The sequence below is a fragment of the Onychomys torridus genome, chromosome 6 (genome assembly GCF_903995425.1).
Source record: "Onychomys torridus chromosome 6, mOncTor1.1, whole genome shotgun sequence".
Taxonomy (NCBI): Eukaryota; Metazoa; Chordata; class Mammalia; order Rodentia; family Cricetidae; genus Onychomys; species Onychomys torridus.
The window spans coordinates 116,333,829-116,347,359 of NC_050448.1; positions in this window are offsets into that span (position 1 = coordinate 116,333,829).

Below are 13,531 nucleotides of genomic sequence, written 5' to 3' on the forward strand. Positions count from 1 at the left end.
AAAATAATTTGCAATTCTACTTAATGGAGAAATATATATTGGGAGTTTATGCTATATAAGGCAAGGAGCTGTGTGCTCTTTAACTTGCTTTACACTGTAAGCATCTATCTCTTCTGAATGTGCTGAGCAGTAAAAACTTACAAAGTGCACTCAGTAACATGTAAAAGAAACAACTGCCTTTCCCCCCAAATCCTCACAGCTAAATAACAGAAAACCCATCCTACATTTTTAAAAAAAAGTCTGTGACATGCAGTCATACTCTAGTATTCACACTGAAATTTCCTTATATTTCTCCACTTTTTACTTTTGAGTAGTTTCACCTTCATGAAAAAAAAAAATGTGATGATTGTACAAAGAACTTTCAATAGGTTTTCCCAGCTATCCTTACTGTTGATTTCTTATGCCATTATTTATGGTACATTTTTTTAATATTTTATGGAATATTCTTTTTTCTCTTTTTTTATTTTATTTTAATTTAATTTTATATATCAGCCATGGATTCCCCTGTCCTCCCCCCTCCTGCCCCCATCCCCACCTTCCTCCCATCCCCTCCTCTCCATTCCCATCTCTTCCAGGGCAAAGACTCCCATGGGGATTCAGCTCAACCTGGTAAATTCAGTCCAGACAGGTCCAGTGCCTTCCTCCCAGGCTGAGCAAAGTGTCCCTGTATAAGCCCAAGGTTCCAAACAGCCAGCTCATGCACTAAGAACAGGTTTGGGTCCCACTGCCTGGGTGCCTCCCAAACAGTTCAAGCTAATCAACTGTCTCACTTATCCAGAGAGCCTGATCCAGTTGGAGGCTCCTCAGCTTTTGGTTCATAGTTCATGTGTTTCCATTAGTTTGGCTATTTGTCCCTGTGCTTTTTCCAATCTTGGTCTCAACAATTCTCGCTCATACAATCCCTCCTCTTTTTCACCAATTGGACTCCCGGAGCTCCACCTGGGGCCTGGCCTAGGATCTTTGCATCCACTTCCATCAGTCATTGGATGAGAGTTCTAGCATGACAGTTAGGGTGTTTGGCCATCTGATCACCAGACTAGGTAAGTTCAGGCTTTCTCTCGACCATTGCAAGTAGTCTACAGTGGAGGTATCTTAATTTGAGTTTGTCCAATGATTTTTTCATTTCCAACTGGAATTACAAATATTTTAGAAAACTTATGCAGAGGTGAAGTATTATTCATACACATCATGTCAAGGATAAGAAACTTATTCACACTGCTAACCTTAATCATCTATTTGGTCAAGACAATTTCTTGCTCCACTAAAGTCATGCATTGTTGTGCAACTAATTTCATACTGGTATCTTGGGAAGCAAGCATACTCCACACAGTAACATGAAGGACAAGGAGGAATGGGATATCAGTTTCCATTTCTTGGACAGATGCATAACTCATACTAAATTATGGTGATATTTTATTTGTGCTGAAATGTGATTTTATTTGTTTGTTAATAAATAAAATTTGCCTGGAGATCAGAGGTCATAGTGAGTCATAAGCAGAGTCAGGCAGTGGTGGCACATGCCCTTAATCCTATCACAAGGCAGGCAGAGTCTCTCTGTGATCAACGACACAGCCAAGAGTGGTAACACAAACCTTTAACCCCAGTACCAACCACAGAGATCTGGAGGTTTGTATAGACAGGCAGTGAAGAGGAAGTCATGTGGTTGGGTTTAGAGCCAATGAGAAGGCAGAACAGAAAGGCAATAAAAAGACAAGTCAGACAGGAAGAAATCTCTCTTGAGAGAAGCTACTGCTGGTGGTAAGCTAAAGCTAGGTGGCTCTTGCTCTGATCTCTTTGGCTTTAACTCTGTATTTGGCTCTATGTTTCTAATTTAATGAGAGTATTTAGAAATTCATCAACACTAAATAAACTAGTTGAAAGCTTTCTGTATGAGACATTCATCCCCTCTCTCTCATTTTTTATTTGTTTGAGCATTTGAAGTACTCTAGATGTTTTGGAGAAGGGGTTATTTTCTGTGTTAGGTTATAATTTGGTATTCTGCTTGATACTGTCACTTAAATTGTTCTCTAGCTTCAGCCTTTCCACATGTCACCATCTTTTTGTTTATCAAATACTTCCTTAGTTCTTGGGATATCCTTGATTCAGTTTGTCCCTTAACCTTGAATGAGCCACTTGACTCCAATATGAATAGGCATGACTCTGTAAAGTTTGTATCTGCAATATTGAAAGGAAATAACAGTGTAGCACATACTTCATAATAAAGTCATAAGAAACAAATTAGTTTCAAACTTTGCTAAGTGAAGAAAGAAACTGCCATAGAAATGGAACTCCTTCAAAAACATGAAGAGATAAGGTTGTAGAGAATGGAAGAGAATTAACTGTGTGATATAAAACAACCATAGTCACGCCATGAATGGGCTTCTGGCTAGTTTCAGAGTTGTGGACTAGTAAGATCTAAATACACTGCATTTACAGCTTTTGGCGCAGGTGTCATTCATGTCTTTTAGGCCATAATTTAACATAAAACCTCTGTCAGACACACAGGTCAAAGTTTTCTTCAAAGACTGAACATTCCCTTGTCCATGCCCTGGTGACCCTCACTGCTTAGACATCTGTAGAAGCTGCGGAATATAGCCTTGGTCTGTTCTGCCATCATGGTGTTTATTCTGTCAAGGAAATGATAAAGTGGTTTAGGGACAACATAGTATTATTCTGTTTTCAGATATAGCCATGTCTGTGGGGACAAACAAAACTAAAGCTCAGGACTTGTCCATGTATTTCCTTATGTGTTAAACTGGAGAACTGTGAGCTTAGAGAAAGAACGGAATCAAATTTTCTTGTATAAAGGCCATGCAGAAAAGAAGAGGGTTTTTATTTATATTACCCACCTCAAAATTAATATCAAGAAAAATACTGTTTTATCTTATGCATGGTAGAATGTTGTTATATATAGATCTAGGTACAAATCCCTGTTTTGTCAAATGCAAGGGAGAGCTATTAGTTTCTTATTCTCTCTTCTGTAAACATTTTTAAAACCTAACAGGAATAATACAAAATAAATGTGAAATGTCTAGCAGTATTTCCAGTGAATAGTTCATACTCAGTAAGTGGTAGTTGTTCTAATTACTAGTCAAAAAAACATTCACTACTTTTGTAAGAGTCAAGAAATACAAGATTATTCTTCCTAGTTTCACAGTGCAATGTAGAGCATTGCTGGACACTAAAATATGAAAATCACAATACAAATTTCTCTCTACCAAAGGCATGTTTTATAGAGGAAAAAGCTGACCACCCCTCGATCCTATCCAGTTGTGAAACTGTAGACATCTAAATAGAGTTAGTTCTTATAGTTTATCAGGTCAGTCCACAAGTCTGTCCCCTTGTTTCAAATGTCACTGAGACCTCTAGTTTTTGACCTGTGCTTCTGACCAAGTAGCAATAAGTTCATACAGCCTCTTCATATTCCACAAACTCCCTAGAGCAGCTCACAAAAATTAAAGAAACACTACTTCCAATTTTTATAGAGGATTGCAAAGGATACACAGGAAAGGGGTGTATAGCAAAGTGTCAGGGCAAGGACACAAAGCTCCCATGATCTCTCCTGACACCTTGCTTGCCAAGCACTTCATGTGCTCAGTAACATTGATGCACTCTGAATTCCTACTTGGGAATTCATATGGAGGCCTTTTATATATCAACACAAATGATAATTAATTCAATTTCCTTTTACAAGAAGCAGCATTCTTTTTGCCAGAATATAGTGAATGAAAACTAGAGTTCCAAGACTGTACATCAGGGGCTGCTAAGCACTCCCAAATCTTCTCAAATGTTCCTTCCTCAGAACAGAAGATACTGCTGGCCCTAAAGGAATGCTAAGGCACTAAGAGCACTTTGTTAGTCACAGATTTCAGAGACCAATATTAAAATAAAAGATACACTGAGTTCTCCATACCCAGGAAATTCTAAATCTAACAGCAACTGTAAGCAGAGAACAAATATATTTCTAATGATCTCACAATCACCTTGCAAATGCTTACTTCATAGCGTCTCACTCAGAGAAACATTTAGCTGGATTAGCTAAAAAGAGTTCAATGAAGCAGTATCAAAAGGGATGAACAAAATATAAAATATATTTAAAGGTGTCTTTTCATGTATGTATCCTGTTGGCAATATAACCTTAAAGTATAAACTTGAATTTTCTTGGGAGTTTATTTCTTAACTTTTGTCATACAAAAGCAACAAAGGTGTTTACTGACCTTTAAACTCCAGATCTAATTAAAATAAATTATATCTCAGATATATTCCTTTCTTGGGTTTTAACTTCAAGGGATTATTATGTATTTTCTCACACCAAATTTTTACTGCTTCATAATACTTATTCAATATGGTATATTCCTTTTTATAAAATGCTATCTTTCTATATTTCTATAGAAAACAAGTTAAAGTTTTGAAGATAAAAGCAAACCAAAAAATGATGTATCTATTAGACTATTCACCTATCTTCGGAATGTTATGGATTTCTTGGGAAAATATCTCTGACATAAAAAGTTGTATCAAGAATATTTGAGGGGAAATAGAGGCTTCCAAAAAATATTATCCCTCAACAAACATAATCTAACATTATATGCTTCTGAAATAACCTTAAAACCCCTTCCTATTATGAAGATGACTTTATATCCCTAAGTGAGTACAATCCTAAGTCATCCTTTCTTATATGTTCTAGGGTCCCATAATAGATGTTAGCAACAGAATCATGATTTATATATTTAAAACTGGTTATAGCATTAGTCAGGGTTCTCTTGAGTAACTGAACTTATAGAATGAATCCTACTAGATATGTAGAAAGGAGACTTAGAATGATTTACAGGCTGCAGTCTAGCTAATTCAACAATGGCTAACTGGAAAGAGAAGTTCAAGGCTCTGGAAGTTGCTTGGTCCACAAGGCTGGATGTCTCAGCTGGTCTTCAATATATGCTAGAATACTAGATTAGTTGCTCTAATGAAAAGATAGAAATGGACTAGCTAAAAAGAAAAAAGCAAGCAGGCCATGAGCAAAAGTTTTCTTTTTCTATGGCCTTGTACAGGCTTTTATCAGAAGGTGTGGCCCAGATTAAGGGTGTGTCTACCTACCTCATGGGTCCAGATTAGATATAGATCTACCTACTCCAAATTAAGAAAATTCCCTCACAGGTCTGTCCTCCACTTTTGGATTTTAGTTAATTACATGTGTAGCCAAGTTGACAACTGAGAATAGCCATCAGCTATCTAATATATTGTTTGTCTCACAACAAGCATGCATACAGTATTTAGGAATGGAGGAGGTCAGGCAGTAAGCAAATATAATATTTATAAGCATTTCTGGGAATAGCCACCAGCCCACAGGTTTGATGTTGAAGTGAGCAAGCAAATGCACTGTGGTGATATATTATGTTCCCCAAATATTGTGCACCCTAATAAAGCTTATCTGAGGATCAGAGGAAAAAGCCAGCCACTATATTAAACACAGAAGTCAGGCAGTAGTGGTAGCACATGCCTTTAATCCTAGCATTCAGGAGGCAGAGATCCATTCAGATCTCTGTGAGTCTAAAGCCACACTGGGAACAGAGCCAGGCGTGTTGGCACATGCCTTGAATTACAACACTAGTTAACCATAGATCTGGAGATCTGTACAGACAAACAGGAAGTGACAGAGCTAGGTGGGAAGAGGAAGTGGTGTAGCTGGGTGGAGAGAGGAAGTGAGATTTCAGGGACAGAAAGGCATTTGGACCTGGGTAGGGTATACAGGAAGTAGTTCTTTGGAGACTGAGGTGAGGCTGGCTGTAGCTTTTCCTATTCCTCTGATCTCGCAGGTTTTTACCCCAATATCTGGCTCTAGGTTTTTTATTAATAAGACCATTTAGTAATTTGTCTTACATCTGGTAGCCCAACATTTGTGGCAAGAATTCACTAAAAAGACACTTGTGACCTTAAAGGCCCCTGACTCGGGCCAGAGCTAAACATGGCCAGATATCTACCTCACAAGTGCCAGAATCTCTTTGGCTTTTTCTCTCCTGGTGGGTGGTGGGCTCTCCCTGGACTCCCATCTCAGACTGCTACCACACTAGGACTAGGTAGTTGCCTTGAAACTCCCAGGCTTCCTATCACTTCCTGTTTCCTCCCTCCAAGTGCCGGGATTAAAGACATGTGCTAACACTGCCTAGCTTCTAGTGGCTAGCTCCAAACTCTGATCTCAGGCAAGCTTTATTTGTGAGAGCACAAACAATACATCACCACAATGTTATCTTCTTTTCTCTTCATTTCTCCTTCCCCAAGTGAGTCTCATCTAGGAGGGACGTATTTGCAAACACACATACTTAATGAACTTTCCTCTTTCCTTGCTTCACTGTCTATAGTCAGTAGTTGAATTTCTTTTGTTTTTGTTTTACCCATGTCAGAGATGTTTGTTAACTCATACCTGATAGTTTCCATGGTATGTAAAATGTTTTGTTCAAAGAAATGAAAATCCGACAGCTTTTATTGAGCACCTTAGTGAAGTGGGAAGTAGGACTTGGCTCCATCCATCAGTTTTCCTCAGCCTCCCTGACACTGTCAATCATTCTCCACTGGAACTACTGAGAAAATCACAGTCTTGGGCTTCAAGTGTTCCAAAGTACCGAATAATCTCACTGCCAAAATGCCGGACTTTCCAGATTGTCTTCTTGATTCCTTTCACTCTGTCTGCTCTCCCTTCAAACAACCCTGCCTAACTAACCTTGAGAAAAGTAATTATGTCTTCACTATTGATTAGGAAGGATCCATATTTAATTATGTGGAGCATGTTCCACTATCAAACTTCCAGCCTGGTTCACCAATGCCTAGCGAGTTTTATTGCTATGAACGGTATCAGCCATTTGGTTAATGATCTTCCTTACAAATGTTGAATTTCTCCCAGATCCAGTATTTTATGAAGAATCTTGTCATTTTTTAAGGTCATGTCTGGACAGTTCATGAAGTCTGCCTTGAGAAATGCTTCTGTAACGCAAAGGGAATTGTTATTAAGCACAGTGGGCATGTTTTTCAGCCACCCCAAGTGATTCATACTTTGCACTAAGTTAAATCCTGAGATCAGAGTTCTTGAAGTTCAAATAATAGTCAGAAGCAATTGCACAGTAACTGATTGCTAAATTGTGAATGCACTTGGTCTATTCGGAAGAAAACTGCTTCCTGCAAACCACCTTTTGTAAGAAAATGCTATGTCTGCCTTCGCTTTCGACAACTGAAATGCAATTTCAGATTTCATTACTTCTAGAATTTTAGTTCTCAATGTACTCGTCTTTTTAAATGTCAGTCTCTTCTAAGCTTGTTATGAACTGCTAAGCCAAAATGATTTAGCCACAATTAACAAACAAAATGTTCAAACAGAACAAAATGTCACGATTCTACAGAGTTCCCATGATGCAAAAAAGTACCAAATAACTCTACTTTTGCCAAATAATGGCAAACCATTAAATTAATATAAATAATATATATGGAAAATATACAAAAATACTGTGTTAGGTTAGATAGTATACAGCATATTGTAATATTTAAGATAATAAACTCATCTGTGATGTTTATCTTTCTGAAAGCATATGTGAAATAATTTGAAAGTATAAAACAAGGTTATTATTTACACCTGACATAAAAACATAAAAGAGAATAATGCCAACTAATATATAAAACTTTAATGAAAATTCTGTCTTCAATAGTATAGTGATTAAATAGAGCTTATTATTACATGGAAAAATTGAACATGATGTGTTCATTTCGATGACAATGTCAGTTGAAGATTAATTGTTTTCAAGGACCTTTTGAAATTTACCTTATGCTTACATTATCTTTAGCAAGTCAAACCCTAACTGAAATTATGTTTAAGAATATTTCACTTTTTCTGAGAATTATTAGTAAAGTATTAGATCACCAGACAGCTAGCTGCTTATGTACCTTGAAAAAAATGGGCCTTTCAATTTCCTGAGAGAGCAAAATATTTCACTTCTGTATCAGAAGATTTGACTGTGGCAATATTTCAAATAATTTGATTGATTTAGAAAATTAAAGTTAGTGTTTGACACAAACATCTTACTGAACACCCTACCTATTTCCATCTCAACCACGAGGCACTGCTAAATATGTGTCTACCAGTGAAGCGGTGTTCTTTAGCTGAGGAAGTTCCGTCTTTGAAATCACTAGGCTACTCATTAACATCTTTACTATCAAGTTTCCTGAGAATTTAAAGCTTTGTATGACTCTCTTCTGATCATTAGATATTGTAGATATCCTTTTGTTCTTTCGTACTCTTTTTGTTGATTCTCAGTGTTTCTAATGATGTATTTACCACAGAAAACTTCTTTGAAGTATGTCATATGTTTAATCCATAATCATATCCTCCATCTTTTCCCTACATCCACTGGTCCTCTTCTGCCTGCCTGCACTTTCCCTACTGACTTCAAATTGTATATGACTTACATACAGTCTTATGTGTTTATGAAGAATCTAGGGCCCGAAATGAGAGGGAAAACATGTAATACTTGTCCTTCTGAGTAGATTATTTCACTTAAAATAATGGTCTCCACTTAGATCCATTTTCCTGTTAGTGGGATACTTTTTTTGTTTTGTTTTGTTTTGTTTTGTTTTGTTTTGTTTTTTGAGACAGGGTTTCTCTGTGTAGCTTTGCACCTTTTCTGGAACTCACTTGGTAGCCCAGGCTGGCCTGGAACTCACAGAGATCTGCCTGGCTCTGCCTCCCGAGTGCTGGGATTAAAGGCATGCGCCACCACCGCCAGGGATACTTTTTACAAATGAGAAAACCCTAATATATATACACTGTATTTTCTTTATGCATCTGTTGATATATACATACAAATATTTCATAGCATGGCTACTGTGTATAATGTTACAATAAACATGAATGTGCAAGTGTCTCTAGTGTGCTTACTGAGACTTTAAGATATATACAGGAGTATAGCTAGATATATAGTAGTACTAGTTCCAGTGTTTTGAGGAACTCCATGCTGATTTCCAGAGTAGAGAGAACAAATTTCATATTCACTACTAGTGTATAAAGATTTCCTTTTTTATTTTTTTTGCATCCTTGCCAAAATTTGTTACATTTTGTTATTTTTAATGATAGCTGTTTTGACTAGGGTTGTAATGAAATCTCAATGCATTTTTAAATTGTCTTTCACTGATAGCTAAAAATATTAAATACTATGAATAGATTTATTGAGAATCTAAATTTCATCTTTTGAAAACTATTGATTTCAGTAGATTGGGCTTTTGGGCTTTTAGGTATTAATATTTAAGGTTCTTGATATATTCCAAGATGCACACCCTGTCAAATGGATAGTAAGAAAACTTTTTCTCCCATTCTGTTGGTTGTATCTTTACTGATTAAATTTTTCCACAGCAAAATTTCTTAGGTTCATACAAACCTATTTGTCAACACTTGGTATTATTTCCTTGGTTCTTGTACTCCTTGCAGAAGTATAAATGCATATATCTTGGTGCATACTTCTAATGCTTTCAGAATTTCAGTGTGACATTATCTTTAATCTGCTTTAAATTTATTTTGTACAGGCTTAGATATGGGATCTAGTTTCATTCTTATACGTGTGAGTTTTATTTTCCCAGAACTGGCCAATGAAAGACTATCTCTTCTTCAATGCATGTTTTTGCTATCCTGTAAAACATATGGCTATAGCCCTATGAGTTGATAGACAGGTCCTCCTTCCCATTCCATTGACCTTTGTATCTGTTTTTCTTTCTATGACTCTGTAGTATAAGGAACTATGACAATTCTAGCAACTTTGTTTGGGATTGTTTGGATGATCTGGTACCATAAGAATTTTAGGATTTTTGTTTCTATTTTGGTAAAGAATGCCACTAGAATAATGATGGGATTGTATTGAATCTATAAATCACGTTTAGTAATGTTGCCCTTTAAATTATTTTAATTCTTCCAATCAACATGGGGTATTTTCTATCTTCTTATATCATCTTAAATTTCTCTTTTCAATGTTTAACACTTTCATTGTTAAAGGTCTTTCATTTTCTTGCTTAAATACATTCCTAAGAATTTTTTAAGATATATTAAATAGATTAGTTAATCATTTTTCTTCTCTACATTTTCATTACTGCCATGTAATATTGTTGCTGCTTTTTATGGTTTTATTTCATTTCATTCTTTATTTCCATTTTCCAGTATAGACTCAGAGTCTCTTAGTCATCCTGTTATTATAGATTTTATTTATCATGGAATTCTTTTTCATTTTCCTTCAATTATTAAGGATAATTCTAATGATCCTACAATCTCAACTTGTAATTTCTTTTGTCCAGAGTTTTAAATATTTCTTTTTTCCAGAGTTTTAAATACATAATTCCATGTCCTCACAGCTTTCATAGATTATATTGAGAACTCTGCTCTTATTCTGATAGACTTGCTATTATATATGACTTATAGCTTCTCTCCCTAAGCTGACAATACTCATACTTCGTTTTGTTTACTTAACATTTTTATCATGTGACATAAGGGGTTCACTTGAAGTAGTGTCTACTTGGAATTGTAAACATAGTTTGTGTCTGGATGACCATCTATTTTCCTAGTTTTTAATTGTTTTCTAAGATTTTAGTGAACGTATTTTTTATGCCATTAGCTTGTACTTCTCATCCTTCTTCCATGACCATGATACGTAAATTTGAATCCATCCTGGTTTCAGAACATTTTCCATGTTCTATTATTGTTAAATAATGATAGTTAAATGTTCAATAATATTAGAATCTCTATTCTGATTTCAAAAGTACCTTTTTTTCTTTGGTGCTGAAATTACTGTTTTCACATTACCACTTACCTCTTAAGATGGCTGCTGCCCAACTCTCATATCTGGCTTCTTCCTCAGAGATCAGTTCATTTCTGGGGCTTTCATGTCATTCATTCTCAGTATGTAACCATATGTGACTTTGATTACTTCCAGTTCCAGCAAATATGTGTACGTATGTATGTATGTATGTATGTATGTATGTATGTATATGTGTGTGTGTGTGTGTGTGTGTGTGTGTGTAATTTACTAAATTCTTTTAAATTGAAACACCCCCTCCTTTTCCTCCCTCTAGAACCTTTCAGCAGCCTTTCCTCAAACCCTTTCCATGATACCTTCACATTCTCAAGTTGGTAATTGATAGTCTTAGTGGCTTTAAGTGTTAAGGCTCTTAGGGGAAAGGAATCCTGGCAGTTGGAGCCAAGGAATACCAAAAAGTCACACCACACAACAAATCTCACATAAGAGACTTATTAGGAAAGACACCACCAGAGGGTGACTGCCTCTGCTCAGGTGAAGAGCAGCAGGGAACTGAGCAGGAAGCAGGCTTTAAATAGGGTATCTCAGGGGAGGGGAGCAGAGCTTCCCAGGGTGACATGGGATTGGTGAGATTTTGTGCTCTGATTTAGGGGAAAGCTCGGAGATTAGTGGGATTCCATGGCCTGATCTTGGGCTTTTTTTTTCCCCTGTGTGGTGGAGCTTGGCTGACTGCATCTTGAGAGGTTGGAAAGGGCCTTTACAGCTTTTAGGGTAGTCTGAGGGGCAGAGCCTGTCATTCACACATCAAGGGGCTAATACTATCCCTGTTTTTGATTATTATTGATAAATATTCAGAGATCAGGAAAGGGGGTGACATTAACATTAGACTACATTCTGTATAATGGGGTATTGAAATCTTTGGGTTAAGTTTGAGCTTCACTATCAGAGTATAACTGGGACTTGCAGGCATCTGGCACCATAGGTAGATGCTGGTAATCCTGTGATAGGAACTGATTAAAAGTCTGTTTAGAAGTCTTTTAGATCCATTGTTGAAGAAATTTAGGCAAGAAGTTTATGAGGCAGGTGAGACTAATTCAATTAAGAAAAAGGGGGAAAGGGGAATTAAGAAGGGTGGTATCAAATTCCATAATGGACTGCCAATGGTCCTCGGGTCAGAGGCATTGAGCTGTTTCCTACATTGTTGGAGATCCATCTGGAGTGTCAGATTTTGTCTTTTACTATACAATGGCTATAAAAATAAGACCTGAAAATGGCAATACCAATGAACATGTTAATATCAAAGCGCAAAACTGTTTTGGTGTCCCACCCCTAGATATTAACTACATGCAAGTAATGAACTCTGGGAGCAGGAGAATTAGCCTCTCCAAGGTATAAGCTCCATTACTGCTTGTTCAATGCAAAGTAGTCAGCCTTGATATAACTGCCAAAAAAAGTCAGACTCAGCAGATTGTATATATATACATACATACATACTTACCTTTGCATACATATGTGCATATATATCTATGTAACAATGATAATCAAATGTCCTTTAAAAGCCCACAGACTGTAGATAATTTGCTTGGTGTTCCACAGGAACACTACAGTGCAAAGAAACTAGCCATTGTAATCATGTGATCATGTAATCAAACCCATTATTGTTTAGGCATCAAATTCCTGGAAAAAAAAAAAATCAGTTGGCTAACTCTAAGCAACATGCCTTTGCTCAATATCCCAGGGAAAAATGAAAGGAATTACCTGTTCCATTCCAGCCACAGTAGTTAGAGCGAGCTTTCAGAACAGCAAATGAACTCCATTTCAAACTCTTTAATGTCCTCAAACTTTTCTTTAATATTAAGAATAACTCCAGTAATACATATGTGGTATTCAAGGGTTCAAATAAACTTAGATATAGCAACTTTTAAGGTTTTTACTTGTCTCACAATTTCCCTAGTCTATTCTCATCTCTGGTTATTAATTTTAGTTTTCCAAAATATACATAGTTTTTATTTCACTCCACATGTCCAGAATTCCTGTTGAACTCAGTTCTACTTTCTTTTAGCTTTGAATCATCTGTATGAATCCTACATTTAAGAATTCTTTAGACTTAAGTCTGCTGATAAGATCCCAGTGTTTTGGACAGATTAATCATTTTAGTCTTTGAAATATCATTTTGATGTAATATGTGCCTTTTTCATGCTGTCTATTTTATAACCTTATCATGTTAAAGTATATAACGTTAGTAAAATAGACTTTAATTTCACAAAACAGATTCATTCTTTTCTCATCTCCTTCATTCACAATGTAATTGTTGAGACTTCAACATTTAACAGAGAAAACATTCATTCAGATTTTAACAAATATTCTTTGTATAAATTCTGTATGCTAGGGAGTTCTAAGCACAGGGACTAAAAAAAATTGAACAAGATTAAGCACTGATTCCTGGAGATCTTATTTTCCTAAGTGGAAAGGAGATAATACTTTGAGAAGAGAAATTTACCTCATGCAGTTTTAAGTAGTGGTAAGACAGAAGGTAGTTGCAACAGACTCTCAAAGGAAATTCCATTTGTTCAGGGGTCAGAAAGAAAGGAGACAGAGAGATGTGCTGATAGCTGGAAATTCAGCATACCATCCAGAGATAACCACAGATGTCAATGTCTAGGAAAAAGCAAACATTGTGTTGAGCAACAAGAGGACCACTGTCATTGAAGCAGCATACAAGATTCTTAGGATGGGGGATAATGCTAAGAGAGATGTAG